Source organism: Gavialis gangeticus, unplaced genomic scaffold (genome assembly GCF_001723915.1).
Source record: "Gavialis gangeticus isolate Ggan-Ray unplaced genomic scaffold, GavGan_comp1, whole genome shotgun sequence".
In the NCBI taxonomy this organism is placed as follows: domain Eukaryota; kingdom Metazoa; phylum Chordata; order Crocodylia; family Gavialidae; genus Gavialis; species Gavialis gangeticus.
In genome coordinates this window covers 51226437-51251923 of record NW_017728995.1, presented here as the reverse complement: position 1 = coordinate 51251923, position 25487 = coordinate 51226437, and the positions used below count along the sequence as shown (strand labels likewise).

Genomic DNA, 25487 nt, shown 5'->3' with positions numbered 1-25487 from the left:
ATAATAGGCCTATCTCTAAAAACATGATTTAAACCTCCAGCATGTGTGCTACACTGTATGGAAACACCAAACTTTTGTTGTTCAATAAATACTGAGGTGATTTTCATCTTTCCTTAATTCATTTGATTTTCACCTTTCCTACTGGTTTCTGTACCCTTGCTAATTTAAGGTAATTTTAGATTTAGATTGTTCCTGCTAGTTTGATAATCCCTCACCCCACTCCTCCTCTTCTCTCCAAAACTTAATATGACAGACATTTCCAGAGTGCTTTGAACAAATACTTATAGTTTCATAGTAGCTAGGGTCAGGACGGACCTGAACAGATCATCTAGCCTGACCCCCATACTTACATATGAATAATCTCTCCTTACTCCTTTGATTTATTTAACCAGTAGAACTGCAGTCTGAAATTTAACTAGAAAGGATTGTTTGTGTGTGTTATATCTGATATCCTAATGGCTCCACTTATTAATGATATATTCATAATATGAGATAGTAACTTGGCCCTGCCCATAGGAACAGCAGTTCATTACTGTTTCATTACAAACTTTATTTTAAATATAGCATATGCATGGGTTTTCAATGAATTCATGTAAAGTTCCAGTCTTACATTTCATACAAAAAAGAGATGAAATAATTATTTTTAAAATTTCATAAAAATTAACAAGTTTACTAGTGAGTGCACAAAAAATACTTAACAGAAAAGTGCTAAAAGTTTTCAGAGGAAATTCTATATGGTTCATAAAAAAGAAGAAAGGTTTCAACAGTCATCTTTAAGTGAAAAGCTAGGACTTAACAATGGACTCTGTCATTACTTATAAAAATCAAAGCAAATCACTAAATAAAATATCCAAAATTTAGTTTGATTATTTCAAAGGAAGCTTATTATTGTTTCCTGTGAGGGTGAAAAAAAACATGGCAGTGAATCAATTTTCAAGTCTTGTTTTTGTATTACAAAGCCAACAAAATCTCAAAGGAAATGATTTCCAGAGTCAGTGATAAGTGCTAAAAATGCTTCTCTGCTGCAGAGCAGGATATAAACTCTTATTCTTTTTTCTCTGTAGGTGAAGAGGTCGCTAGTATGTGCCCAGACAGACACCTCTTAAACAGAATTCTAGGGAGACAGGAATCTTTTCAAACCAAGTGTTACTTTTTCTTTCCATGACTAGAAACAAACCCTTGGTCAGGCATAGGTTCAGATGACTCCCTCTCTCTCACAACTGATTCATCTGATTTGATGCATTTATTTAATGAAAAATAGATAAGGGTGGGGCGGAGGAACAAGCTAGAAAGGCTATTTTTAGGGAACAATTCTTTGTTGCTGCAGCAATTTGTGGTGCCACAAACTCCTCATCACCATTGCTTGCAACCTCCCAGTGTGAAATTGACTAGTGGTAATGGAAAGTTGACAGTGGGAGAGCAGAGATTGGGGAACAATGTAAGTTTCCTGCCTGAAGAAAAGTATTTGCAGTAGGGCCTCACCTTATTTGCGGGAGATATTTGGCAGGATACTTACTTGGTTTTTTTTTTTAAAGAACACAAAATATTGATTACAACATTTGTGGTTTTCCTAGCTCCCACCAGCAGTCATCAAAATACTAAGAAAGCTGTTGTAAGCTTTACATGTTTAGGGGAAATTAAAATGAAACACCACTATATATAGAGATCAGTTCAGCAATGTTTTATTGATATATTTACAAGTTTAAAGCAATTTGGAAGCTGACCAATGCCACTATCATCATAATAAAATGAGGGCTTCCCAGGAATAGCATGGGGATCGCTGGGGCCTGGGCACAGGCCCAAGGAGCAGAACAGCAAGGGCTGACACTGCTCAGAGCCACAAAGCAGTTGGTGGGAGAGCTGCAGGGAGTGAGGGGCAAGGGCAGGAGCAAGGCACCGGCATATCAGTGCTGCTTATCAGGGCTGGGTAAAATGGCACCGTTCCGTTTAGCCTTGAGTTTCAAGGTTTCAATGGAACAGCATTTTGTATTAAATTTCATTTCAATTTGAAACAGCTGTTCCGTTTTGCTCCATGGAAACAGTGAGGCTGTTTTGACATTTCACTAGATCAGCTGGGCTGACTTCACATCCCCAGTGCTGGATCAGGCTGGGGCAGGGAGTCAGCCCAGCTGGGCTGACTTCCCATTCCCAGCACTGGATCGGTTTATGTGGGGAAGGGGACTGCTCAGGAGGGGTAGGTCCCCTGCCTACCTCCTGCATGGCACACAGCTCCACTGTAGCAGCAGCAGCAGCAGCTATCAGGGCATTCATGCCCACTCCTGGCAGAGACCCCTGGCAGCTGCACATGGTGCTGACCTAGCTCAGCCCAGCCCGGCCTGTGTGCCTTCAGGCAAGACCCCACCACTTTTGCTGTCACCCAGGGCTTCCGGCACTGCAGGCAGAAGGTGCACACCCTCAGGCAGGGCTTGGTCCTGCCTCCATAGAGCTGGCCTGGCCCAACGGTATGCAGGGCACATGGAGGCAGGACCCCACCCAGCCTGAGGGCACACAGCTCTCAAGTGATGCCAGAAGCTCCAGGTGACAGTGAGAACAGCCTGGTCCTGCCTGAGGGCACACAAGTCAGCCGGCGCCATGTGCAAGCACTGGGGATCTCTTCCAGGAGCAGGCATGAGCACCCTGACAGCCACTGCTAAAAGGGGAGTTGTGCACTGTGTGGGGGGAGGTTGGGGGATCCCTCCAACCCAAGCAGTCCCCCCCCCCCGGCCCCATGTCCCTACTTACCTGGGACAGCACCTGGGTCTGATCCACCACTGTAGCCTTGCCCCACTCCTGTTTGCCCCAGCACACTGTCTCAGTGTGCTAGAGCAGCAGGGACATGCAGCAGCCAAAGAGACAGTCTGGCCTCATGCTTTAGTGTCTTACTGGAGGACCCAGCTTCCAGTTGCTTCAGGAGCGTGCCCTGTGCCGCTTTTTCCCTGTGTGTTATTTTTTGATACCTGGATTTCCCAGTATCAAATTTAGAATCCATGCTGCAACATTTTTTTATTTTTAGTGTGCCTCTTGCGGCATCTCAAACTGTTGTTTTGCCTGTAAGCACAGCCCAACAATCACTGTCATGATTTCAGATTGTCCCCACTCACCATTAGGATTACTTGCAGTTTATCATGCTGGGGGAAAGAGGAGAGATAAATCACCATGGCTAGATTTTTTTATTAATTAGCAGACATCTGTGAATCCTACAGAGCCGGTACGATAGCCTAATCATTATTTTTCCCTTCTCTTACTAAGCTATTCTCTCCCTCTCTCAAGATCTTTAAATCAGGTTTATACAAGTAAGCAAAAAACAAAACAAAACAAACTCCAGAGAATAGCATAAACAAAACCTTTCAAGACCTTTACACCACACAGCATGTATAAATAAAAATCACATTCATTCTCAATCTAAATGTGTTGTTAACAGAATTAAACCTTTTCAATTAATCACAGCCAGGTAAAGTCCCTGAGGCACAGTTAGAGTAAGATCAAAAGAACGTATGCCAAAAAGAGCTGAAAGAAATTTATGTAAAATGTTTAGTCCAGATCAGCAGTAGAATCTCTTGTATTACATTTTTGTTTTTGTTTTTTTGGGGGGGGGGAAGTTATTCTGCATTTGCTGAGGAAGTCTAATTTGTACATAAACTGTACGCTTACAGAATAGGCAGGATAGGAGTTTTGAGAAAGTATATTCCTGCCTCTATTACTGTTACAGTATGAAGTTGGACCAGATTTTGCCACCCTTGTTTGCACCAACATACCTTACCCTACAGGTAAACATAATTAACTACTGGCACAATAAGTGAACTTGTTTAAGGGCCTCTTTTACTTTATTTCAAAATGCATTTAATCCTCTCTCATTCATCTCTTACTGTAAGATAGCTCCACTTTATATGAACATTTCGGCCACATCTGAAATTAGATTTACAGAGTAAATTTACAACAGTAAAACAACAACTACACTAAATGAAAATGTGTCTTATCTTGATATATTGTAAATATCTAATGCTACAACCCTTATTCAAGTAAGAAGCCCCAATAAAATCAATGGAAACTATTCACTTGAATAAAGAGTGTTCGTGTGAGTTAGGGACTGCAGGGTAAACTTAAGCCAATGCATTTATCTTTGCTCTATATATTCAGGAAGGCCATACCACGCAAGGGTTTGGGGGTTTTTTGTTGGGTTTTTTTTACATAGAGCCGTGGAAAATACATGCAACAAAGTAGTGTCAGAAAAATGCACTACAGTTCCACAAAGGGTTTTTTGGGAGCAGGGAAAGCGTGTTGATGTTTTGTTATTTTTAGGACCACTGTGCATCAACCAATTGCTACCAAAAATAAAACCTAATCCTCTATTACTTTGCTTATTATGTTACTCCTCCCTTCCCCACTCTTTTTTTTAAAGATTATTCAGAACATTTTAGCTTCAGGGAAACTGCTCTCATCATCTTTCTTTCCACGTGGAACTAGCTGAAAGATATTCATGAAAGATTCACTAGGGCCAATTTTCTATGAGTATAAGCAACAGCAACATCAATATTTCAATGTCTAGAAAATGTGCCTATTCTCTTGCCTTGACTAGATTTTAGAAATCATTGCATTTTAATGCATTTAAAAATATCATGAAAGGTTCTGTGGGTACCATACCACAAAAATTTGTGGTGGAGAACAGGTTTTTTTTCAACTAATATTTGAAGACAATGGATCTGATAATGTTTTACAATATACTCATGGCAACGTTGGTTGAAATGTGATTGGTGATCTTTTCATCACGGTCCTTGTAGACTGCTAGTTTCCCAGGCAGTTTCAGCTGTCACAGTTGCTTAGAGTTCACTGAGCTGTTTTTAGTTACTCATTCAAATATTCATAAGAATCGAGGGCTGCAGTTTGCTGTCTGGTAACAACTTCATTTTCTGCTCATACTGAGCTTGTCCTTGTGGGCTGCCTCTCTCTGCCCAGATTGGCTTTTTCACAGTCACATGACCTTTAAAGAATAATGGAGTTTCCTTGGGAGTTGGCAAAAGAAGCATGTTCCACCTTTTATCTTTGCTTGGCTGGACAATGAAAATAATTGCAGAAGACAGTTATGGATTATCAAAGAGACATGTGAAATGATCAAACCTATATCAAGCACTGGTTTCTGCTACTACAGAAAGCACATCCTTTAATTATTTACCTTGTGGGATGGCTCACACCTTAGGAAATCTTAGAATGGTCACATTTTTGGTGCAAATATTTACTTGAACAGAGTAATGAAAATAGGTGTAATTTCATGTAATGTTCTTGGGGAAGACCAATGGACTGTGACATTTCACTGCATGGGGGAAATCGCTGGAGTGCAATGCTTGTATTATTTCATTAAGAATCTTGTTAAATAACCCTTCAGGGCAGCAAGATTCTGCATTTTAGCTAGAAAAATTAACTGAAGAATAGAAACCTGCAACCATTGTCATTTAACAACATCACTCTATAGGCTCTGTAATAGAAAATAGTCTCCAGTAAGCACAAAGAAGCTACACAGATGCACTTCTTTAATTAAAATTATAGTATACTGATTGAAGACTAACAATTTCTGCTGTTTGATTGTAATTCTTCCCCATGCACTAGCAGGAGCCCTGTAAAGTGATGAAGAGGGTCTGTGCAGTATCTAGAGTACCAGAAGAAATTCAGTTTCACTCAGCCTGAGGCACCCAGGATGCACAAACAAAATGTGCTCAGTACAATGTCCTTGAAGAGTTTGCAGAGTGTTTCTCTCCTGCATTCTTAACCAGCTTTACTATGTTTCTGAGTTGTACCTGCCCTCTTTTAGGCATCTATTATCCACAGGGATTCTATCTCCCATTAGGTTGGTAACAAGCCCCAACCCAATAAGGCAGAAGAAAAAGGAAATGCCTCTCACACTCATGGCAGTCCAGGGTACACCATCGTAGGGACTGGCCATAAACTGAACTATTGCCAGAGAATACAGTTTTTGAAGACTGCCAAGGAAAGCCTCTCTCTAGATCAGGGGTTCCCAAAATTTTTATGCTGCAGCCCAGCAAACCGCAGCCCAGAAGTGGCGGCGGCCCAACAAACTACAGCCCAGCAAATCCCAGCTGACTGCGGATGGATTTTCTGCCTGGAAGACAGGTAAGGATACCCCCACCCCTCAGATGGTGGGGTGGGCCAAACCCTGCACTGCTGTGGGCCCTGCAGAAGGAGCCACGGCCTCTCTGCCCAGCTCTGGGGGGCTGCAATTTGCTGGTCTGTGGCCACTTCCGGTCTGGCAGCCAACCGTGCTGTAGACTTGCAGCCGGCCCACCACGGCCTGGCACTGGGCCACAGATTGAGAACCCCTGCTCTAGATATTACCTACATTTTATAGATAAAGGTATAATTTCTGCCAATTCAGTATCTTAGATATATAGTATCTTTAAAATGGATATCCATTTAATTAGGATATGAAATGCTTGTTTCTTTAAAGCTGAGGTTGAACGCATGTATTTACAGTTACTGAATGTAAGTACATAATAACATTGGATAGCAGTGGAGCAGTCTTTATAAAGTAAACAAAGGATGAGCAGGTACAATGTAAATTTCTCCCATCCATTGAAAACCAACCTGTCACCAGTTAAGCAAAAAGGATTTCAGTTTCACAACTATGGCAAGATAAAACCATCTCTGGGAAAAAAAGATCAAATAATGTCATTTGTTTGTATTAGAAAAACACCCACTATCATAGAGACAGTTAAGATAGTGTCAGCATTTCTATTATGATCCTATATTTCAGAAGCTTATAACCTGGCCATGAAAAGTCACTCTGAAAACTGAATCTAGAGTGTAGTTTGTATTTAGCTGCATTGTATCTTATTGGTGCCAGGGTCTATGTTTCATAGTTTCATAGTTTCTAGGGTCGGAAGGGACCTGAGCAGGTCATCAAGTCCGACCCCCTGCCATGGCAGGAAAGAGTACTGGGGTCAAACGAACCCAGCAAGGTGTACATCTAGCCTCCTCTTAAAGACCCCCAGTGTACGAGCCAGCACCACTTCTCTTGTTTTCATGTTGAAAATATGAAATAAAAATAAACAAGAACTAACCTTAATCATAACAAGTGTACTGGTGTGATGTCCCCTCCAAAGGTGTTTCCGCCTTAAATCACTGTTTTACCCATTGCTACATTTTCTTTTTAATAATATAATGTATGAAAGGACATAATTGTAATGGGGCCAGGGAGAGGCAGCTCAATGAGCCAGGATTGACAGAGGAGTGGAGACTTATACTGGCAGCTGGAGAAACCCTGAGCTGTGCTGCACATGAACATCAGCGGTTTCAAAGCCAGCTTTCTCTCCAGATAGGAGAGAAAAGCTCAGGACCGGCTATTTCAGGTCCTAGAGTGGGGTGGCCGGCAAGCAGAGTACAAGAGCACTTCTGGGTTCTGTGGAAACTGGAAATACCAGGGTGGGCAGGAGGGAAAAGCCCACAGAGCGTAGGTAGTTGGAGGGCTACCATCCAGGAGGGGTGATCCATGGAATCAGAAGCCTCAACAGCTAGCCAGTAGAGGTTCATGAGACTATTGAGAACCTAAACCAATGTAGCCTGACACTGGAGCAGCCCAGCCTGAGTATGGGGTGAGTGAGAAGCCTGCTAAAGAAGCAGCTGTTGTTTCCTTTTCTTTTCCTTTTTTCCCCCCTCTTTCTTCCCATTTGCTTGTTATTAGGACATGGGAGAGTTCTGGCCCAGAGAAGGCATGGACTGCCCCAAGAAGGCTTGAGGATTTTGTAGGGCTGAGAATTCAGTTTAAGCCTCTCCTCTTTTTTTGTTGAAAGCTGCAAGGAGGTGGGGACTGCTCCAGAACCTAAGGGAGAGTTTGAGCAGAATCTATTTAGTCCAAGGCCCAGTTAACTATTGCTAGCTATCTGGAGTCATTTCTATGCCAACTGGTGGCTGAGCCGATCGCTTAGAACTGATACCAGATATTAGCTAATGAGACTTGTGCCTGTCTGGCCTCGAACATCTGGTCACGTGCCACTTGGGCCTGGATGTTTGGCGATATTCGTCCATCCGTCCCCGCTGTTATGTCGAGTGGGTGTCTCTTCCCGGAGTAGTCTTCCCCCAATCTCCCCTGCCACGACTTCGGATCTTGCTTCAGTGGTTGGTGTCTGACTACCCGGGTTCCCTCGACTATGAGGCGGCTATCGGGTGATCTTCTGCGAGGCTCCACCTCCCCTATACCTCGCCCTTATACCCAGCCTGACAGGTTACAGTTATACTCCTGACCAGGCTCCCAGCCGTTGAACCCCTGGATCCCTTTCTGTGGCCAATGCAGTCTGTCCTGCTTACGTAGAGGGACACTTGTGTTCAATTGCCTGGACTACGAGTCCGCCACTTTCAACAAAGGCAAACAACTCTTCCAGTGACTTAATAATATTTGGGATGTCTCCTCTGCTCTACACCCCCTCCAAAAGTGGGAAACACAAAACCTAAACCAAACAAGACTAAAAATGCAATCTGAGGGACTCCTAAGTCCCCTCTCCCAGGCCTCTTTCTTGGCCTGGCTGCAAATGACATATGTGGACCCTAAGCTCTGTTTAAGACCTGTTTAGCAGTCGGCATTTACTGTAAATTCTGCCTCCGTTCTGCTCTCTCATTGTCCCACCTGGGACTTCTTATGGCCACCGGCGATCTTCCCACAGGTGTCTGTCCTCCCGACCCTTGCCATAGCCATGCCGTACCACCGAGGGCCATCATTGACAGCCTGTCCCGCTGCCCTTGCCTCCTGTCTCCCACCTGGCATACCTCTTCCGCCTCCCTGGTGCCAACAGTCCCACCTGGTGTGAAGCCGTAAATTATGCTGGCCTCAGTAACCCCTCGGTCATCATAATGGACGTCAGCATCTATCTGTGTCTCTTGGTTCTCTTCTCTGGGTTCCCAGTCCGGAGGAGCCACCCTCGGCTCCAGTCTTTCTCTGTGGCAGCCAGTAGTCTCTGGCTTGCCATGTGCTCTGCCACGTTCTTCCCCGCCAGGGGAATCAGCTTCCGGCTCCCATTGCCCCTGCAGGGCCTCTGGGGTAACCGCTCCTGCTGGCGCTCCTCCCAGCCTCGATTCCCCTGCTTCCTTGCCAGTGGCCCCTTTTATCCCCGCCAGCCAGTCATCCACCGGCCGTAACTTTATAAAGACGCGGCTGATGCGCCAAGGGGGTCCCGCCTCTAACTCCACCATGGATCCTGCTGCAGGTAAGCAGTTTTTATTTTTGTTTCTGTTATTTTCATTTCTTTCCGTGGGTTCCTGGCCCCGGGGCTCCCCCCTGGGTCTTTGGGGTTTTACCCTGTTTGTCCCTGGGACGAGACTCTATTGACTCAGCGACTGTTTCTGATAAAAGAGCCCTCTATGTCATTATGGGTAAGGACTGGGATTGTGATGTGGGTCTAAGATCTGTGAATTTGTACCAGCAAATCTGATGTAGTATGGGTGGGGTGTTAAGAGGTGGTGGAGCCCCATAAAAAAAACTTTAAGGAAGAGACCAGAATTATCGTCAGCCTACTAACTCCAGCTCCCAACAAGACTGCATTGCTTCAAGATGTGGCAGGTGAGAGCAGACCACCTGAGGTAAAAGGCTGCAATATTCCTGAGTGTATTGCCAATGGTGCATACACAGAGAATCCCAGGGAGGCAGGGCCCACAACTTTACAGAGTGAGTCATCAGCAATAATAAAAATGACTGATAGATTTTGAACTTCGACAAATCCACCACTAAAAAAAAAAAAAAAATCTTAGGAAATTCTATCATCTTAGATTAGGAATGAATAGTTCATACAATAAGTACAAAAGGGAATACATGAATAAAAGAACACAAGAAAACCAATAAGGGATAAGTATAGTAACAGAGTCCTAAAGCTACAGCACCAGGGTTCCTCTCATTCCCAAGGACACATGTGTAATAAGAGTTAATGTAGGTCACAGGAGCAATAGCAGGTCAGGGGAATGATGGCAAGATTTGATCGGTCCAACTTTGACTTTTTATAAAATTCCTTTAAAGATAAAATGTAAGTCAATTCAATTTTCCTTCAAAACTTGAAGAAACCAAAGCTTCCAAAGTCTAGAGGTTAATAAAGTCATCTATTACTGAATGCTAGCATATGTGATGTATGCATAAAAGAAAATGCACATCCATTTTAGTATTTCTTTGAAAGCAACTATACTCCTTTATATCTGTAATTTTAAAAGAATGTAATTACTGTATACAATTTTAGCTACCTTTGGTCTGAGGCCTCTAGAGACATAAAAAGAATTAACTGATCATAGAGGAGACGGGATAGGCACCTGGCTGGGGTCTTATGACCCCTGCCACCCCCAGTGCTCATTCCTGCCCATGGCAGGGGGTTGGACTAGATGATCTATCTAGGTCTCTTCCAACTCATTGATTCTATGATTCTATGATTGTGCCATAGATTTGCAAAATCACGTTATTTTATTATTGGTCTCCTAAGGTACAGTGCAATCCCTTTCAGCTAAAAATCATGTTTACTTTTCCCCATTCATGTAATGTCTATTAATAGGCACAATGCATATTAACAGTAAATAATATGAAAAATCAACACTGTCGGCCAAATTAACATTAACTGATGCAACAAAAGAACTTATCTGCCAATTAAGAAAAGCACAAGTTTCTTCTATTGAATTCTAGATACACAGATAAGCTTTTTAGCATTGAAGGTAACAGATATCAGCATTGGTGGACCAATGGAAATGAATGAATTCCGGACATAATGATTCCTCATTTAAAGTGTCCCACTTTGTCTGGTTAAATTGGAAAGCTGCTAGCTCAAAAATAATCCGACTTACATCTTTAAAATGACAGGAGGAGGGAAATTGAGCCAAATTCAGAAGCAAGTATAAGTGACAAAGGGTATCTGTAAAGGATATCTTCTTACTGCTTCACAGTAGGAGGATGAGACAGTATTTTTAAGGTAACCAAAAAAACTCAGGGGTGACACATCCAGAATGTAAATTTCTTGTCAGTAAATGAGCCTCATCAAATTCATCAATCTGAGGGATAAATCTAGCCCTCTGAATTCTAAATTGGTGCTCTCTCATAGATAGAGGGGAGGCAAGGGGCCCTAGGGAAAGCATACACTGTTCTAACTGAGACTACTTTGGGGTTTGTGCAAATGTTTTATTTGATTTAGTTTCATGTAGATCTGGAGGTCCTAAAATTTGCATAGAGTTCTTTGGTTTGTTCTGAGCTTTTGAGGTCATTCTAAAAACCTTCAAGGATCTCCTGACTTATGGCTGAAATACTTCTAAATCCATAATGTCACTTGCTTTTAGTGGGTTTGGGTTTGCTCAGAACTCAACCCATTGTGAGTATGAAAATTTTCAAACTTTAGCAAACCTTTCAAGAAATAGCAAATAAGTTTCAATAAGTGTGAAGATTAGTGGATAAGTTTCAACAGCCACTTTAATTCATTTGGTAGTTTATTATTTTTAAAACAGAATACATTATGGGCTAAAAGATCCTAGCACACAGTACATTCAGGGTGTGATTAATGTGTTGATCATACCATAAATGGCAACAGTACCACAAAAATGTTCTGCATTATTATATGTGGAACATCTTTGTGACTAGGTTGTATAGTGCCTTAACTGGAGGTGTGGCATGCCCACATACTTGGAGCTGGATATTGACAAACAGGTGATTATCAGAATCAGTCCCTAGGTACCCTGGGTCTCCAACAAGCCCTAACTGATTGTCAACACTAGCCCCCAGGGCAGCCCTGGGTCATTATCTGATCTGGAACTATCCCAGTCTGGAGTGAGCAAAGTACCCCCCCACCAGAGATTTTAAACTTCAATGCTCAGCAACCCTGTTTGGGCTGCCAGGCATGGGGAATCAAGGCTCCCAGTGGGCAAAACCAGGGGGGTCCCCCAGCTGGGAATTTTAAAGCCCCATGCCCCAAAATGCTGTATTTAAACTACCTATCTGGTGAAGCCCCTTAGCTTTGCCTCCCAGGAGCTCGAATTCCCCACATCCCCACACCTGGCAGCCCTGGCTGGGCTGCTGGGAGTGGTGATTTCAACTCCAGGGCAGGAGAGCCCCTTGGCTCTACATCCAGGGAGACATTTGTTCCTCACAACTGGCAGTGCCTTGGCTGACAGCAGTCGCACAATTGGGATCTGTCCCTGATCCCCATAGTTGTACATCGTGACATACACATATAGCATATCCATACATGTGATTTTGGGGATGAGGGACAGAGTCCATCGCAAGATTTTTTTGAACCTCTGCCACCAGCCAAAGTTTTCTACATTTTATTTAAGTTCTCAAGACAGGTGATTTATTTAAAAGTATGTCTTCAGTTTACCTGTTTGAGAACATAAAAGTGTGTGTGTGTATATTATATATATATATATAAAATAAATAGAACATATAAACGCCATTTAATCTTAAATAAATACAAATGGTGCAGATCAAAATTTAAGAATTTAAGTTGTTTTGTTGATCTCATTCAGTTCTAAATTTCAAGCCACAGCTGAAAAAATAGTTTTTATATTTTAAAGTTATTAAGGTTTGCAATTTTGCACATTGATAATAGAGGTTAGAGGTGAATCAGAGGCAGAATTTACTTAGGGTGAAAATAGTTACATTTAATTTTTTTCAATATATCTAACTATTCAAATGTCACCTGCCCATTAAAGAATGGAAAACTAAATTTTAAGTATTGCAACTTGCATTTCCTCCCACTTTAAAAGTTCCTTTGTTCTCTCAGAATGGTGTTAAGGCAATTTACTTTACATGAAAATCAGGCCTCCAGCATTAAAAACTAGGAAGCTCCCACAGTATATCTGCATGGCACAGTACACTGCCATGTAAAGATACAAAAGGTAGCCCAGGTACTGGAAGCAATATAGCCCTGCTAACACAGTGCCTTTAGCTCTGCTGAGAAGCAAGTAGTAAGGGCTATGAGATGCCTTCCACCTTTATGAAAAAATGAAAAAAGTACTATAATAAAAATATATTTTACTTTCAAACAAATGTTGTATAAGGGCCAAAACATACAAGAACCACAGCATATCCATTTTCTGAGACTTAGCAGAAGCTTCAGTTAACACCACAGAAGTGGGCACTACACTCCCTTACATCTCTGCTTTCTGGGGGGAAAGGGTGACACTAGACCAGATGGGTTTGTGGAGTCATGGACAGTAGCTCAGAACCATCATCTCTAAATCCCACAAAACTGTGGGAGTATCAGGCTCCGATTCTAACTTCTTCCGCCCATGCTCCGTATTAGTGGCTGCAACTCGGGTGCTGAAGCAAAAGGTTCCGTTCATTTAAGAACATACTCGCTGAATAGCTTTCAGAGTAAAGAGCCTGAATTTGTCCCCACTCCAAGACTTGCCATGGCTGAAGTACTATGGTACTCACATCAGCCCCTCAGACAGAGCCTAAGCAACCTACCCAGGCAAACCCGTGCTCTGTTTAGGAGGGTTAAACAGTTTCAGTAAGATTATGAAGGAGTATTTATCTATGACAACACAACTTCATTAAAATACAAAGAAAAGCACTTTTCATTAAATGAAACATTTAGCCTACTATAAATGCAATAACTGCTATAACACTAAAGTGTTGCTTCAAGAGAGATTAAATATGCTGTTCTAGTAGCAACTTGTTTTCCATTGTCTGTTAAAATTTAAAGATTATTCCTCCTTCTAAATTTGTATTACTTCTCTACAAAATTTAGATTAGAATTATTTAATAAATTCTCTCTATTTTATTCAAAGTGTACGTATTAGAATTCTGTTATATGTGCAGCTGAATATCAGTTAATCTGCTTAAAGAAGCAAATATGTATGAAAACACTTGCAGAGATTAAACAAGAGTAAGTCATAAATGCACAAACCCTGAATTTTGTACTTCTTCTCTCACTGAGAATCCCTTAAATGTATAATCTGGTCAGCACATTCTATTAAAGCATGTTAATACGAGTTGAAAAAGTTTTAAATCTAATTAATTTTAAAAGTGCAAGTTTTAGCAAAATGGTATAATTATAGATTTTGTTAGGAACACGAAATACGGTTACTTTGCCACCTGATAAACTGAAGAATAATCAAATAATTTTTTGCTTTCTAATCTTTCCAATCTTAATTATTAAACCTAATTTGCATTTCTGTGCAAAGAAATGCATAGCAATTAATTGTTGTATTAAATATGGCACCTACATAATACATCATATGCCCCAAAATACTACATGCCACATGGCCCCAGTTGTGAGAATGTACTCGTATTGACTAATAACTTAGTTCACAAATAATCTCAATTAAGTGGGGAGTAAAGTGCTGTTCACTGCAAATCAGGGCATCATAGCCTTGACTCATAAGACTGAATCACAGAGTGGAGAGATTCAGAATGATATGTTGTCTATATTATACTCACATGAAAGGAAACAAAGAAGTGGCTACTCATGGGGTATAGAAAACAATATCTGAACACATAGTAGACTACAATCTTTCATGAATCCATTCTACTAACAACCCAATTTCACCATAAAACATTTCTGGTGGCTTACATAGTAGTTTTCTAGGCAAAAAAAAAAAAGTTTGATATCAACCAACTATTTTTAAATGGATTACATTTAAAATGGATGCCAGCTGAAAGTTGCCTAATTTCTGAAAATGAACATTCAGAGTCTACAAATATTGCAACTGAATGCAGTTAAATAACAATCTGTTCTTTGGGAGAAGCCATTTTGTAATGAACAGGGACCTTTTCTTGTAATGATGGTAAGTTCTAAATCACTACATAAAGACCTCTATAAATCGTAACAGCTACCTCTTCTATAGAAATTGCCAAAGATAGATCAAATATTTTAAAGCTGTACAAACACAATTGTGGCCTGTATTTTTCCCCTATTGTAAAGTTTCTTATACCTAACAAAACACTGAAATATGTAGTTTTCCAAAAGAAGAAACCCAGCATATACCTGAAATGTAGTCTAAAAACGTAGTATTTGTTCAAAAAACAGTGCTGCGAGCTTCTTCTTCTTTTTTTTCTTTCAAATTACATCTAAAATACTTTCTAAAATGTCTTGGTGTAGTCTGTCAAGGTAAGTGCAGAGTGCCACCTACCTTCCAAATGTGGAAATGTTTAAAAAAAAGTGTTAGATATTATTTCTATGAAAACGGTTGAGCTAAAGCTACATTTATTTTTTTTTTTTAAAGTTCAAGGAGACAAAGAAGGATTACTATATAGACAAAACTCAACACAGCTGAAAATATTGCCACGTTTCAAAAGGCATTAAAAAGCCGTATGAAAAAAATCAGTTTAGAAAATGTAATTTTCTGTCAAAAATACTTAAAGGAGAATTTAAGAAACATAACTCACTATGCACTTATAATATCTAAAACAGTCCCTTCCTTATCTAGAAGGCTCCCATCTACGCTGGCCTAACAGACAGAGCATCTATTTTCAACACGCAAAACCTAAATAGGAAATTCAGTTCTGTTGTCATGTTCTTAAAACTTGGAAATAAAGCAGCTGCTAAAAATGAAAGGATGTTAATCTGATTTGAATTGCAGACCTCTATACAGCTTTAAACATAGTGGCTTATTCACCCGAAGAACACACACACAAGTAGTATTATTTCTGCTAAGGCTCACACTCATTACAATAATGATAATCTTTATGCCACCCCTGAGTTTTCCCAATCCAGTGATGCCTGGCCCTGATCAATGACCCACAAAAAATACTTAATATATTTTATGAAGTTTGATGTACTTCAGAAATCTGGGGACTGCCACCCACCCAGGCCTGGAAAAGCTTGGGGGGGGGGGGGGCGAGGGTTGTACACTACTATACATTTGTGTTCTCCATGTACTGGATTACTACTCTGAGCTTAACAGGTGGCACTTGACATTTTCGCTTTTCTCCACAGCCTGTGGGCACGAAGTTTGCCTCTGTTTTGCCGCTGCATCTGTGCATAACGGCTTACAGGTGCCCTCTGGTGGTGGACTTGTTTTATGCAATAAAAGCAGGAGCCCTGTTTTTCCAGGACTATCAGAAATCCATGTAAAATAACCCAGGCATTTTCCCCTTTCGGTAGGAAGCCTTTTGCTGCTCCTTCCCCAGTCTGGAAGAAGGAAGTATGACTTGATCTTCTTATCTAAACATCTTAATTCATACTCACCTCTGCATATGCAGAGTAGGTATGCTTTTTGCTCAGAAGAGAATTGTCTTTTTCTGTTTCCCACACTGGCAGCAATATTAAGTGATGGTGGAGTACTTTGATAGAGAGTTATGTAAATAACAGATTTCTCAATTTGTTTGCTGAACCAAAAAAAGAAAAATAAAATCTTCATTCAGATTAACCCAAAATGGCTTTTTTTTCCCTGGCCTATTTGGCAAAATATACAAGTTTCATATCAATTAATTCAAATAAGTTCTTTGGGGTTTGTTTGTTTTTTACTATGTTTAGCAGAACTTCAAAAACACAAAAGGAACACATTTCATTTTGCTATGCTGAACAAAATTCAGACTTTGTAGAAATGAGATATTTTCAAGATTCAGACATAAAATGGTTTCAACATTTTTTAAGTCCCCTCCTTTTTAGCCAAGAGAAAATTCTGCAGTTGACCCAGATTTAGGGAACTGCTGTGTCACTCAGCTGTAATTCTGAACTCTCACATCACATCACATGATTTTTTCAAACATGTAACACCCAACATGCTTCACCACTCAGGTATCACAGCAGAACAACACAGTTAAATGCCTGATCCTGCAAACTGCTGCATTCTGCTCTAATTAAATTCAACAGTTTTATGCTAAGACTTCATAAGAAAGGGAGAACATGGTAGAAGAAAGTGTAGTTGAAATAATGCCCATAATCATCTATCACTGTTTAACTATGCCCTGCATAGACTTATCCCCAAACTGGATAAGCTACATAGAAATACAAAACCCAACTACAAAGTCTAGGTGAGAGATCAGGGCCCAATTCCCACCACAGGGTGTCTGCAAAACCAAACATGTGCACAGCTTCAGCCTACTACTTCCCACAGTTGCACCTCCATGAAGAACCAATCTAATGGGATTATCCTGGTACTTAAGAAACGCTACTTAGCATTCTGATGCTGTCAGCAAGGTGGCTCTATCCCATGAATCAGTACTCCCTGGCTATGCCCTTCTTGCTTGTGGACTTCCCTCCTAGTTACTGTCACCCATAAAATAGATGCCAAGCCAAAATTACAACAAATTCTGCACAAATTTGCAAATGACTGTCTACACAATGGAAGGGAGACAAATCATGAGTGTAGGCAGAATTCCCAACAGCCGACTGCTCAGTCATATTGCCAGCAACACCCATTCCTGTTCCATGCTGCAACCCCGATAATGAGGCAGTGAGGATGCCATGGGGAAGGAGTGCTCCAGAACTGGATTTCCAGCATGCTCAAACACAGCAGCTAAGAGTACTCAATACATAACAGGAGAAGCGCTGTCTTCTCATCAAGACCCTATTGCTCATCTACACTGCTACAACCAGAGACTTCTTTCTGTGGCCTATCAGAATTCAAAAGAAATTTGGGGTAGAAGTGTAACACAGGCCAGGATTCTTGGATGTGCAATGCATGAACCAATAAATAGAAAAATTGGAGATTATTAATGAAAATGAGATAAGATTATCATTATGCTCTTCAGATTTTAAAAAGCGAATTGAGCTCTATATTTTCATTCTATAAAAGCAGATGGAGTTTTCCCTTAATGGAAATGAAGTGCAAGAGCACCATTCCTATTCATAAATGTTCAACTAGCTAATAATTTATATTTTTTTGGTTCACTACACACACACACATATACATACATACACACACACACACACTCCCTCTCTCTCCGTATATAAAAAAAGCTTATGTACACTCTCCATGTGTGTGTGTAAATAATCTCCTGGTGAACATATGTGCTGTTTTAAACTAATTCTGGAAGAAGGTGTTTCTTCACATACATAAAGGGATTGGAATCTGTCCACGTTTGAGAAACAAATTGATCATCTTAGTCCCATCACTGAATAGAGCTACATCTGAAGAAATCCTCTCAAATTAGTTTGAGATTATCTTCATTCATTCTTTGTAAGTTTTAAATTACAAAACAATGAACATGACTAAATTTTTGCTTTAAAAAATTCAAAAGGGGAACTAAGTAGGTAAAAATAAATAAATAAATAAAAGACAGTCACCTGAACCCCCTCCACTCCCCCCCATTTCAGCCTGGTAATTATCAGCCCAGGAAAGAGAGGAATTCTTTAAAATTGTTTGGCAATTTGTTTTAAGGACTCAGTTTAATCCTACTTATTTTAGACCTCTTTTAAGCTTACTGCACACAGACCTAGGGGAAGACCTTTATTCTCCGCATTTGACTCGTTATTGTATGGATTACAGGGCTAAGGGCAGCCTTTTGTTTTCAACATGTTTGACTAACTTGATCTTATGTTTAATTTAGCCTCCTGAATGGCACAAGAGAACTAGATCACAACAGAGAGTCTGCTCTCAAAACACTTATAATAAAACCATATCATTTTTTTAAATATTATTTTCTATTATAAACAGCATGATGCAGTAGTCAAGTATCAATGCCTTCACACCAGGCTAAACAATTCAATGTTTGTTTTCCCATGGTAGAGGCTCCAGAAACAAAAACTATTTCTCAAATAGCTGAACTCATTTAAAACACTTCTTTCAGACTCTCAGTTGAGTTTGAATGCTTAATACTGAAGTATTTCTGCCTGGAGACCTTATGACAAAAGTGCAATGCCTCATGATTACTGAGAACTGCTCCCTCTACTGTGAAGGAAGCTGAAATCTGACTGCTAAGACCAACAGAATTCCTCTGCCAGAAAACACACTGTTGATACAAGTGTAGCACAACCAGGTCCTGTGCTTACACCTTACCCTTCATACAGGGAGCATGTCAGTGGTGGAAGGAACTGTAGAAAGTGGAACTCCAATCCTCTATTGGCATACAAGCCATCAAGACATCCTGGCAGCTACTCAGAGAGGCATCAGGGCAATTTGAACAATGAACGAGTCAGAAATGGATCCCTGACACTGACAGCTCACAGACACTTCTATTCTTCTGCCACACAGCTTTGGTACAGAAGTGACCCTAGCTCATTGCATCTACCCCTTGTGCAGGACAGGCATCCCTGTTTCTCCCTCCCTGAGTACAAATCCCTATGCCCAACAAAGAGTGCCCAAAAGCTTGCAAAGAACAATTTTTCCAGCTATTTAGTTCGTCTAATAAAAGATATCACATTTACCCAAAGAAATTGGACCACATCCCAAGTATTTATTTAGGCCTTAACCTCTTTGCACCACATTTTCTACCATATGTATACTAGAGATAGCAACACTTGCCTACTGAAGCTCATTTAATTAAAGTTAAGCAGTGTGGTTCAGGATTCTCAAGTGGAAGGGGCTATAGAAGTGCAAAGTAGCATTTCTCATCACAGCATTCATTTGATCTCTGTATACATTTTTGTTATGCTTGAAAAATCAGAATATAAATCATGCAAAAAGTTACCTTGGTAGGTTATACTATAGTGGTGTATGATTTTTAATCAAAATGCCTATGAAAAGGTTCCAGCTCAAGAAGAAGCTCAAGTACATCAGTAATGATAAAAAGAATGCATGGCTGAATGAAGAATACCACTGACTTAAAGAACTTCTAATTAAAAAGAAAAATCTTGAAAACTTGGTCTCTCATTACTGGTCTTGCTATTAAAGAAGATGGATCTTTTTAACAGTATTGCCTAAGCCATGAGGCTATATTTGTTTCTTTTATAAGGGTTGCTCTGAACAAAATATAATTACTACAAGAATCCTGAAGGGCTTTACTGCAAGATTTGTGTTTTATTCATTGATTATTTTAACATTTTTGTCACCTGTGCCAGCCCACTAAAGCCATTATGGGGTCAGAAATTCAGCTACTGTAAAAGGCTAGTTCAGTCTTCAGTATAAAGCATTTAATCAGCTGAGTATTTCAAGGTTTTCATTACCATCATAAGGAAGCACTAATGGTGATAAAATAATCAGTCAGCAAAAATTCTATTACTTTTCCTTTAGTCAATGTGGTCATTACATCCTCACTCAAAACTTTCTCATTTCCTGAGGGATCAGAGCAACTATTAGATAACAAGCATAAAGAAGGTACAGTTGAAACCTGTGAAATACAGAAACCCATTGCCAATTGAAATACACCCAGAGATGGTACCCCAAATATCTATTCTAGGTAGGCTGTTCAAAAGGTTTTACTTTAAGTTAGGAACAAGAAAGTTTGGCAAAAAGAAAAATGTAGTCATTTAACATAGCCCTTCCCTTATTCAGATATTTTGCCTCTCTATATACTGAGGTTATTCTTTTAACTGGTTTGTCCTGTTCAGATGCACCGTATTTTTTCTAAATAGTTCTGCTGTGTTTCTCTCTCTGGGTTGCTTTGAAGTACAGCAAATCTATTCTTTTAGCAGGTCGAGTCTCTTCACAGGTGTTCATTAAAGTATGCTCAACTCTAATCCCCTTAGTACTAAAGCATAGAGTTTTAAAAGGGGACCCCAAGCTAAAACCAGAATTACCAAACTCTTTAGTGATGTAAAATACACATACTTTCAAAGAGAATTTCCTCAACCAGCTTAAGGACCACACAAGCTCATCCTGTAACAAAACACTGACCTACTTATTTAATGTTTTTAAAAAAAAATCATTTTATCTTTGAAGTTTCCAAAGGAATAATGGCAGCTCCAGTTCACACACCTCCACTATTTACAGTACGTATAGAAAAAAGATGGCACCCTATAACTTAACATAGGTTAGGTATGCTTACAGTAACTTATTTACTTATAAAACCACATGTTCTGAGGTGCAGGGGCTAGTCAGCAGAAGAAGCCAGCACTTTTCAAATGTTCTTCCATGTTATCTATTGGTGGAAAGACTGAAGGGGGACACTTATAAGCAGAGATATGGGTTTTCCATTTCCCATGGAAAATGGAGAAAAACACAGATTTCCCCTTTTGCTGAAGGAAAACATAGATATTTCATTTTAGCTGAGAAACCTGTGGATTATGCAGTTTTGCAACGAGCTCTCTGCAGGCTGGCAGAGTTCCAGCCTGCAGAGGTGGGAGGGGGACCATCAGGCACGGGGCACCATGTGTATGTGTATGCACAGGACTGCCAGGCAGCCTGGAGAGCAGCTCCTGCAGCTACGTGGAAGTGGGGTGGGTATTGAGGCCCCTGCCGGTAGGGAGGAACAGATGGAGAAAGGAGTTGGGCAGGGCTGGGGCTGGGGCTGCAGCTGCTGCCCAGCTGGGGGATATGTGGGGCTTAGGGCCCAGGCCTATGATGCATGGCCACAGGGCCCCAGCAGGGAGTGGGATGGGGGGTGGATGGGGGCTGACTCCCCATTGTTGCACACACTCAGGGGGAGGCAAAATAGGTAGACAGGAGAGATGAATACCCAAATATTATTCCCCTCTCAGAGACTCACGCAGAGAAAAGACTGATCTTACATGTTGTGCCCTCCTCACCATAAACCCCTCATCCCAAAGGGACTTCTTATGCAGATGGCACAAAGCAGTAAGTAGGAGTATAACTTCAGAGGGAATGGTGCCACTACGACGGACAGAGGAAAGAATACAAGCGTGAATGCCTTTTCTCACTATAGCGCTCTAGGGATCCAACAGAAGGATTCTGCGGAAACTGAGACTAGAATTGGTTGGAAAAAATTGCAATGCCTCTCGAAAAGGATATTCCAAAATGCTTTTATTTAATAAAAAAGGAAGTGTTTGACTCTCCCTCTTCCCCCAGGAAACAGTAGCTGGCTGCTCTTGTTTGGCAGAGGGAGGAAAGAGTCCTCTATGACAGATCCAGAAGCTTCAAGATCTCCAACCTCACCTGGCTCTCTTAGAACAGTGTTTCTCAACCAGTGGGTCACAACCCAAAAATGAGTCACAAGAATTTATTAAACGGTTGCAAGCATACTTTAAAAATGGATTCTCCTTTAAAAGAAAAAAACATGGGAAACTGTGAGTTTTGCCTTGCAGGCTGGCAGAGTTCCAGCCTGCAAGGGGCTGCAGGGAGTGGAAGGAGGGTCATCAGGCAGCAGGCACCATGTGCATGGGTGCACACACATGCACATGGCAGACAGGCAATATGGAGAGCAGCTCCCAGAGGTAAATCTATGGGGTGGGTGGGCACAGACTGTGTCAGGGAGGTGGGTGAGCACAAGTGCTGTGTTGGGAGAGTATGGAGAGGCACATGCCCCCCCTCAGATTTGAGTGCCCACAGTGAGTACAGGGCTGCAGCCTGGCTAGACTGGCATGGACAGGAACTGCCTCCACAGTCCAGCGGGCAGGACCCAGTGCAGGAGGGTAGAGCAGGGCAATAAGACTCATTGCCACCATCACTGGAAGCCCCACACCAGCTGCTCTGCCAGCCGTGTGAGGAGTAACAGCCTAGGGGTGGGGGTACACTGCCCTCACCAGGAGAAGGCATATCTCCACTTCACCAGAGATGAAATAGTCTTCATCCCTTCCCCCTCCTATCCCAAAGGGGAAAAAAAATTAAAAGCATTTTAACCATTATTAGTTTTAAGTCACTACTTTCTTTCATTTGTTTATATTGCACATGCACTTAAATCAGTGCATTTTGTGTACTAAGTTAACAAAGGTTAATCTGAAGAAGATAACTGAAGCACATATGGGCTAAAAAACTAGTAGTTCTGGGAAGAGTCAGGCATTTAGCTAGTATGCACCAGCTCTTTTAGGGGTGGGGGGCTTCCATTCAGTTACCTTGATTTTATTAAAGCTACTAAGTATAAAATCATGGAAAATATTTCCCCTAAAACCCAGTCATCATTAACACACCTTTAAATTTAGATGCTGAATATCCATTTGCCTCTCACTTGAACATTCTTGAGTGTAATGTAATTAATTTGGTTTGGCTTTTTAATCTAACCAATCAGTCTTTAAATACTAAAAATAGAATCTAAGGATGTGGCAGCTTGGTTAGGAACCCTGCAAAAGGGTTTTCCCAACAGCATTAGGAGATGGTTTCAGTACTGAACTACTTAGTCAAATTATAGTTCAGTGACTAAAACCAGCTTTAATCAATTGTAACGTTGTCCTCGTATTTCATTCCACTCTTCCCCACATTCACCTTCCTCCATTCCCCACAATAACTTGGGCCTTAACACGGTGTTCTGAGAAGGAAGAATGGTCTGCCCGACACCTTGCAGGTTACCTGTTTGATTCCCAAACACAGTATTTAGACTACCTTATCAGCCATCTTAAACAGCCAGTGTTCAAATTTTGAAATTTTTTTTTTGTTCTGGTTCCTCCCATGTGAGTTGTGTTGGTATGCTGGCATGTTTGTATTAATGACAGTACTTTGCTATCCCCCAAGTGAAAGTGGGGCCAACTCTACCCCCACCCTGCATAAAAAAAAAAAAAGAAGAACATAAAGTCACAAGGACATCAAGTTTTGATGTCTTTTAGATTCTTACAGAGGAGCTGAATATTCAATTGGAAACCCAGTTAGTGTTCTTGTTGGCAAAAAACACTTCATGAACAGAACCGCTACATGTGCGGGGAGATTAAAGGCTGGGTGGCCAATTGGTGGAGAATCCTCTTCTACCCAACATACCTGGTCTTCGGCTTCAACAGAAGTCAGCCGTTCCCCACAGGCTGCTACTTAATACACAGAAAGTTGCTGAGCCTCAGCCTTCACTCTTACCATTCTTGTGCCACCTCCCTGGAAGCACAGGTAAATCTGGTGAAAGTACTATTCTTTAGCCACTCAGCTTGGTCCATTTGGGTCTGAGTTCCACCAACCTTTGGAACCAAAAATACTGAGAGGTCTTGAATAAGTCAGCAGATTAAATGGGGGTGGGGGTGGGGAGGAGGAATTTCATGTTTGCATGCCAGAGGCACAAAAGATACAGAACAGACAGCTTCTGAACAAGTGGACATAGGCCAATGCACATGAAGAGGTCTTGAGGCAAATTAATGCCACTGGTTTATGGTAACTTTGATCTTCAAATCTTAAAAATGACTGGGGGGGTGGAAGTGGGGAGGGGAAAATATGTTCATATTCAACCATCCACCAAATTTAGAAATTAATTTTAATATCCTGTTTCTATGCACCACCATTCTTTTCTCAAGAGGGTAGTCTTATGGATCTCTTAGTATTAAAGAATGGATAATGGGTCAAATGGTTTCTCTTTGGACAGGGAATTACTTTACAGACATAAGAGATTTTAATAATCATTTCTGATATGGGCCAGTTTGCATCTCATTGGTAGAGTTGGTAATAGAAGAAAAATTTCCACACACACATGCAAACCCAAATCCAATAACGTTGCAGCTGGTTGCTTTCCTCTTGTTGGTCATCATACCCCACAAAATCAGCTTACCTTCCTCTTGGTGTGTAGGAACATGCGTATAAAAGTTCTAGTGAATAACAAAATGTGTTAGTTATTACTTTTTGTGAATCCTGGCAGTCTATGGCTTGTTTATTCCAGTATTACTCCTGGTAGTTTATTGAATAGAATTGTTGATGCCATCCTAAGCAAAAAAGGAACAGTTCACTCTTCTCAAATAGAGAGAACAAGCCATTTTCTCCTCATGATAAATACTGACCTTCTCAATATTCATTTTCATTTGAAAGCTTCTCACTCCATTGCTCCAAGCAGAAACAAATTTTAAGGCAGCAGTCCATCTCACAGCATAGCCAGTTCAAAGACCCCATGTCCCTGTATATTGTCCAGTTTTATAGGCCCAGGAGTAATATATTCGGATTACTGATTGACATCGTTGTTCTACTAACTTAGTTAAAGCCAATCTATGCTCAAATGCCATGTTGGATTAGACCCCAGAGCTGTGTATGGTAAAGTAGGAATTAATTTTGCTTCTCAAAAGGAAAAAGCCTCAAAAGAAAAAAAAAATCCACATTTAAAATATTGTACATGAGGTAGCTTTTTCCCTGTTTTAAAACATGGCTCTTTGTGAAGAGGGTAACCAGCCAGTGGAGCAGAAGTGAAACTACAGAAGTGTTTAAGGTTCTGCTCGTTAATGCATCTACTTCAATAGCTAGCTCTGCTCTATGAAGCATGTGCTAATAACTTTTGAGGACATCCTAAAAAAAATAACTGAAATCAAAGTTACTCCTAAAATAAAATACACCTATAATTTTGTGTTAAAGAGTTGAGAAAAGAATTACCACCATAATGAAAGGTCCTAGTATTTCTTTAAATAAATGCATTCATTCATTCATTCACACCTGGCAGGGAAGATACCCACTTAAGTCAACAGAAAGATGCTGGAATATTTTCCCTTTGTTTCTATAATAAGGTCTCATGTGAGCTGAACTATGAGGTATTGTAATGACAGTTTAAGTCTAAAAACACATGTAACCTAAATATGGAGGACCAGTATTTATAAAAATACATACAAAACATTGGCTAATATCCCCAGCCAAAA

At 40.8% G+C, this 25487-nt stretch overlaps 1 long non-coding RNA gene across 1 annotated transcript in view; it reads right to left on the bottom strand.

The window, feature by feature from the left end:
* Positions 1-4387: 4387 nt before the first annotated feature.
* The window catches only part of LOC109288204, a 27174-nt gene continuing 6074 nt past the window's right edge, over positions 4388-25487 (bottom strand). The window contains exon 2 of the long non-coding RNA XR_002095092.1: positions 4388-5048. This is a non-coding gene — a long non-coding RNA (uncharacterized LOC109288204). The remainder of the gene's footprint in view (positions 5049-25487) is intronic.